We start from the raw sequence: 6857 nt of genomic DNA, 5'->3' as shown, positions 1-6857 counted from the left end.
GGCAACTTTAATATGGGTGGATCTCAACTCCAACAAACTCTCTCGTCAGTATAAATGGCTGGAGGATTCTGGGAGTTGAAGTCCACCTATCTTAAAGTGACCAAGACAGAAAAACATTGCTGCTATTATGAAGTTACAATGGCATTGAAAGAAATGGCTTATCCCCAGTCACCAATGATTGAAATCATATAAAGAGCATTGCGGGGTGTTTTTATAATACAGGTGGACCCTTCATTCAGCGACTATTCAATTTTACGACGCTGCTGAGGAAAGGACTTATGACAGAATCTCAAAAGGTGGAGGAGACTTTCTGATAAGTGGCTTTGGGTAATGAAGTCAAAACTCTGGGAAGTAAAATAAAGTAAAAATAAAATGAAGCAGATGGTTTTCCTACAGCAAATCTTCCAGGAAATTGAGGGGACAACATTATATTCAGGGGTGATTTTGCAAAGTACATGAGAATCCATAGACCAAATTAACTGGAACCACAAGTCAAGATAGAACCAATTTCATTTTCATTTTCTATATCCTGAGCTGTTCTCCATGGATCTCAGGATCAAGCCGAAGGACTGATATGCTGTATTTCTGGCTATAATTCAAGGAGCTGGCCATCGTCTTTAAAGTCTCCCTAACTTGAAGTGGGTCAGGCTATTTGAAGAACTGCCACTCCTTTATTCTATCCACCTAACCCACCAAGTCGACAGTTTAGGGTTCGAATCCCTAGCGAGGTGTAGGAGTGAGCTCCCGTGACTTGTCCCAGCTTCTGCCAACCTAGCAGTTCAAAAGCACATAAAAATGCAAATAGAAAAATAGGAACCACCTTTGGTGGGAAAGTAACAGCGTTCCGTGCGCCTTCAGTGTTTAGTCATGCTGGCCACGTGACCACAGAGACATCTTCGGCCAGCGCTGGCTCTTCGGCTTTGAAACGAAGATGAGCATCGCCCTCTAGAGTTGGGAACAATTAGCACATATGTGCCAGGGGAACCTTTACCTTTACTAACCCACCAGGATAGGAAGACAGGGCATGTTAAGGGGTCCTATTGATAGGGAGGTACATCTGGTGGGATCACGAAAAAGGACCTTCTCAGTGGTGGCTCCTTCTTTATGGAATGTCATTCACCCTGAGGTATGGTTGGTTCCCGTACTGTTGCGCCCCCTGGGGGGATGGGGGTGGAATTCATAGTTTTTTAAAATTATATAGTGGGTTTTTTTAAGTGCTATAAGCTGCCCGGAGTCATTTAAGCATAAGATGGGTGGCTCTACAAATTTGCTTACTAAATAATAAATAAATACTATACATTTGACTATCTGCTCCCTTGCTTTTCACCAGAAGTATTTCAATAGTATTGGCACATTATGCTAAGCAGTGTTTTGCTTAAACAAGCCACATTTGTTAAGTGAGCTTTGCCCCATTTTACAACCTTGTTTTTACCGCCTTCCTTTCATTTAACCGTTGTTAAGTGAATCACTGCGGTTGTAACTTAGTAAGCCGGCTGTTAAGTGAATCTGGCTCCCTCACTGACTTTGCTTGACGGAAGGTCGCAAAAGGGGATCACATGACCCTGGGACACTGCGACCATCATTAATAGGAGTCAGCGGCCAAGCATCTGATTTTTTTTATCACATTACTCCAATGGTAGTAAGTATGAAAAACAGCCATGAGTCACTCTTTTCAGTGCCGTCTCAACTACAAATGGCCACTCAATGGACTGTTGTAAATCGAGGACTACCTGTATAAGAGTTGCTTTTCCCCCCCACTCCCCAAAAAATCCATGACCATGAACGGAGGGAAGATGTGAGGAGGAAATGGGCACTAATGGGGACCAAACATCTCCGGGCCCGTCAAAAGAGAGGGATGGTCACCAGTCCTATTGCTGCTTCCTGTTGGAATAATGGTGCTGGAGCCTTTGATTTGTATGGCATCACACCAGGGGTGGGTTCTGGCCGGTTTCACTGCCGGTTCGGTCGTCTGCGTGCTGTGCGCTTGCGCAGTTCAATTAAAATAGTTCTGTCCATGCGCAGAACTCAAAAAATAAGATGGCAGCGGTGGGGGCAACTGGGGAACCAGTTCGGGAGCATGGCAGACCATACCACCAGTAGTGGTATGGTGGCCTGGGTCGCTGGAACTGGCAGCATCCCAGGCCACACCATACAACTACCGGTTTGGCTGAACTGGGCCAAACCAGTAGGAACCTACCTTTGGATTGCACATGGTTCAACAGGGCCAGGTCTAACGGAAGAATTCCCCAGCCTTCTTCTGCCTGGAACTCCAGAATTGTGGAGAATCCAAAGAAAGAACCAAGATAAATCTACTTCTGACAATGTTTACTTATTTATTAGATGTTTATCCTGCCTTTGTCACTTATAAGTAGCTTGAGGCAATAAAATGAATAATACTTCTTCCTCTTCCTCCTATTTTCCCCACAAACAATAATTCTGTGGGGTTGGTTGGACTGAGAAAGGACAACTGGCCCAAAGTCACCTAATTGGCTTTCATACTGAAGGTGGGACTATAACTCCTAGTCTCCTGGTGATTGGCCCAAAGTCTCCCAGCCAGCTTTCATGCCTACGGCGGGACTAGAACTTACCGTCTCCTGGTGATTGTCCCAAAATCATTCAGCTGGCTTTCATGCCTGAAGCAGGACTAGAACTCCCAGCCTCCCGATGATTGGCTCAAAGTCATTAATGCTGAAGGTGGGACTAAAACTCCCAGTCTCCTGGTGATCGGACCAAAGACCTCGGGTGGCTTAGACCAGTCTGGTTCCTGCTCTGAAGCACCATGATGTGTGCATCTACTTCCCTAGCTAACACGATTGACAACACCATCGTCCACATTTGCAACCTCTTGAATTGCCCAAGTTTGACAGAAAGTCATGGGAATGTGGCAGCCTGCCTTTGTGGGAGGTCCCGGTTTCATGGTGCTGATGCAGCCCTGCGATCAAAGCTGCAGCTGTGTTCTGGGCATTGTGCTGCAGGTGAAAAACAGCAGGAACTTCAATTGCGCTGTTCCAGCCATTATCCCCACTTATATGTCCGTACCTGGGAACACCTCTTGATGTCAGACCTACAAAGCGATGATGATGATGATGATGATGATGACATTATCCATTCAGTTGTGTCCAACTCTTGGGCAATTAAGCAGTCTCTCCACGCCTTCTGATCTCGCAGTGCTTCTTTAAGTTGTTCTATGACAGTGATGGCGAACCTTTTGGTTCTTGGATGCCAAAAATGCGAGGGCACGTGTGCGATGCGTGTCAGCACCCACAATGCAAATCCCACCCCACATGTGCATGCGCGCATATACCCCTCACGCGTGGTGCACTGCTCAACTCCAAGCTGAGCTTGGTATTTCCTCTGGGGGGCCAGAGGAAGGCTGTTTTTGCCCTCCCCAGGCTCTAGGAAAGCGTCTGGAGTCTGGGGAGGGCGAAAACGGCTTCCACCGACCCTTCCAAAGGCCAAAAATCAGCTGGCATGTGCCGGAGCTGACGGTTTGCGTGCTGTGCCATAGGTTCACCATCACGATTCTATGATCTGGCTGGTGTCAGCTTTGAGGGCCTCCAGCCACCCCGTTCTTTGATGGCCTGGTTTCCTTTTTCAGGTAGTCCTCGATTTATGACCATCATTGAGACCAAAACTTCAGTTGCTAAGTGAGACAGTTGTTGGGCGATTTTTTTGCCCCATTTTGCAACTTTTCTTACCAAACCATCATTGCAGTTAAATGAGTGACATGGTCGTTAAGTGAATCTGACTTTCCCCATTGTCTTCGCTTGCCAGAAGTTTGCAAAAGGAGGTCACGTGATCTCCGGACACTGCAACCGTCACCCGTGTGCCTGAATTTCGATCACGTGATCCTGGGGGATGTTGCAATGGTTATTATAAGTGTGAGAAACTGGCATAAGTCACTTTCTTCAGCGCTGTTGCAATTTTGGATGGTCGCTAAACAAATTGATGTTAAGTCAAGGACTAATTGTGCCATTAATTCTTCTAAGCATAACTGCTTTCTCCAGTGGATTCCCCCTGCATGACGTGGCCAAAATAAGTGAAACGCGATTTTCCCTACAAGGTAAACAAGACTAAATGCCATACAGGTAGTCCTTGATTTACGACAAGCGCTGTTTTTTGTAGTTATGACAGACCCTGGAAAGGGGGCTAACAATTCGGATTCAAAGTGCTAACGTTCTCATTCCCCTCCCCCTGCCCATGATTGCATGATGCAACCAGCCCCCCCATTTATACAGGAAGTCCTCAACTTACCATCCCAATTAACTCAAAATTTTCTGTTGTTGAGTGAAATATTTAATTTGTCCACCTTTTATGACCTTCCTTGCCAGAGTTGTTAAGTGAATCACTGCAGTTGTTAAGTCAAGAGCATGGCTGTTAAGTGAATCTGCCTTCCCCATTGACATTATATCACTAATTAATTTTTTTTCCTGGAAACCAGCATTTACTTCCAGTTTTGGGGGAGGGGAGGAAATCACCCCATAGCCAATAAAGGATTCACTTAGCAACTGCCACGATCACTTTATGGCCACCGTATTCACTTAACAACCGCTGCAAAAAAAATGTAAAATTGGGTGTGTTTGCATGATGACTCATTATATCAGGGGTAGGCAACCTTTTTTATACCTAACGCACACTTTTGTATCTCTGTTAGTAGTAAAATTTTCTAACCGCCCACCACAGTAATGGTGATTTATAAAGTAGGGAAGTAACTTTACTTTATAAAACTTATAAAGCAGAGTTACAGCAAACCCCTCTACTGCCCACCATGAAAACTGGAACGCCCACTAGTGGGTGGTAGGGACCACCAGGTTGACTACCACTGCATTATATGATGGTCACAACTTATGGCCAAAACTGTGGCCTTAAATAAGATGAGTTGAGTTGAGGATTTCCTGTACTGGTCAGAATCTCTTTTATTGTAGCAGTTGAAAAAAAACAAAACAGAATTTTGCAAATCTGAATGTGTTTTTCCCTCCCTCCCTTTATCTTTGGTGAACCAGGAGAAGTTCTGAAAGGGATTCTCAAATTACTTTAGGGACCTGGGTTCAAGCCCCTCTTATCTGAACATTGCCTTGATAGCAGCTGTGTTTCCTTTTCCTTCTTCCCTTTGCATTCCATAAATCTACAGACTGAGTTCCTGCAACTGTGATTCTTGGTTGTTCTAGAAGACATTTCATTACCCATCTAAGTAGCATCATCAGTGCAAGTTTGCTTCCTGTTTATATATAGTAGTTCCCCCCCCCCCGCCAGTTTTGCTGGAGGTGCAACTTATCAATTTCTGTCCTCTCCTTAATGGGGCAGCCCAATAAAAATTCCAATCGTTTATTGAACATCCGGATTTGCTACTGCCTTCTTGTTTCAGGTAGAACCACAGGAAATATGTGCATTATGTTGCATGCCAGTCTACGCAACAGAGCGCCTGGTTGTCCAAAATATTCCTATGCACCAGATGTGTTTCTGCTGCCAGCATTGTGGAAGGAATCTAAGGTGAGCCATTAAATTTTAAAGTTGACGTCTTCACTAGTCTCATAACCAACTTTTCTTTGGGGTGGGGGGAAATGATATAAGCACAGTAGTCCTCAAGTTATAACAGCAGTTGGGACTGGAAATTTCCATTGCTAAGTGACGGAATTGTAGAGTTCCAGGTCATGTGACCACATAGGTTAGCAATAGCAATCCCAACAGTCCTGATTGTTGATATAATGCAGTGTTTCTCAACCTTGGCAACTTGAAGATGTCCGGACTTCAACTCCCAGAATTCCCCAGCCAGCGAATGCTGGCTGGGGAATTCTGGGAGTTGAAGTCCGGACATCTTCAAGTTGCCAAGGTTGAGAAACACTGATATAACGCCAGGATTGTGCAACTCATTAAACGAACCCTTCACATTATTGCAGTGTGGGAAGAGGCAGGAATCCCAGGCAAGGAACTGTGGTTGAGAGCTATGGGCAGGTGCTACTGAGTTTTTGGCCTTTGGGCCAAAAAAATAATAATAACGGCATGAATCCAGACTTCCTGCTGGCTTCCCCATTGGCTTTGCTTGCATTGGAATCATGCACAGAACATCAGAAATTGTGATGATGTGACCACGATTCACTATATAATTGCATGACGTTGTAATTGCAAGCTAGGCGCCAAACTCCTGGTTTACAATCAATGCGAACATGGGGATGCTGCACCTGATGGGACTACTAGTTGTTTTCCTCATTTATCATCACTGTAATTTTACATGGTGGTTGAATGTGCAGTCATAACCTGAGGACTACTACCTAGAACAGTGATAGCGAACCTATAGCATGCGTGCCACAGGTGACGCACGGAGCTATTTGTTAGGGTACGTGAGGAGTTGCCCTGTCAGCTCCAGCGCGCATGTGCGGCTGGCCAGCTGACTTCGGCCTTCTTTGAAGGCTGTTTTTCGGCCTCTGGAGGCTTCCCTGAAGGCTCCGGAGTGCAAAAAAACGGCCCTATGGACAAACCGGAAGTTTAGGAACAGACTTCCGGTTCGGCCATAGGGCCATTTTTTGCCCTGACCTAGAAGGTAGGAGACTGTGAGTTCTAGTCCTGCCTTTGCTATGTAAGCTGACTGAGGGACTGAGGGCCAATCACCAGGAGACCCAAGTTCTAGCCTCACCTCAACCATGAAAACCAGCATGGTGACTTCGACCCAATCACTAGCCGACTGTGAGTTCTAGTCCCGCCTTAGCCATGAAAACCAGCATGGTGACTTTGACCCAATCACTAGCCGACTGTGAGTTGTAGTCTGTAATGTGAGCTCTAGTCTTACTGTAATGCGCTTTACTTGGGGCTGCCCCGGAAGAGTGTTCGGAGACTACAATTGGTCCAGAATGCAGCCGCGC

The sequence above is a fragment of the Thamnophis sirtalis genome, unplaced genomic scaffold (assembly GCF_051295495.1).
Source record: "Thamnophis sirtalis isolate CommonGarterSnake01/CBP01778 unplaced genomic scaffold, rThaSir2_p1.2 scaffold_4, whole genome shotgun sequence".
NCBI classification, from domain to species: domain Eukaryota; kingdom Metazoa; phylum Chordata; class Lepidosauria; order Squamata; family Natricidae; genus Thamnophis; species Thamnophis sirtalis.
This window is presented reverse-complemented; position numbering follows the sequence as displayed.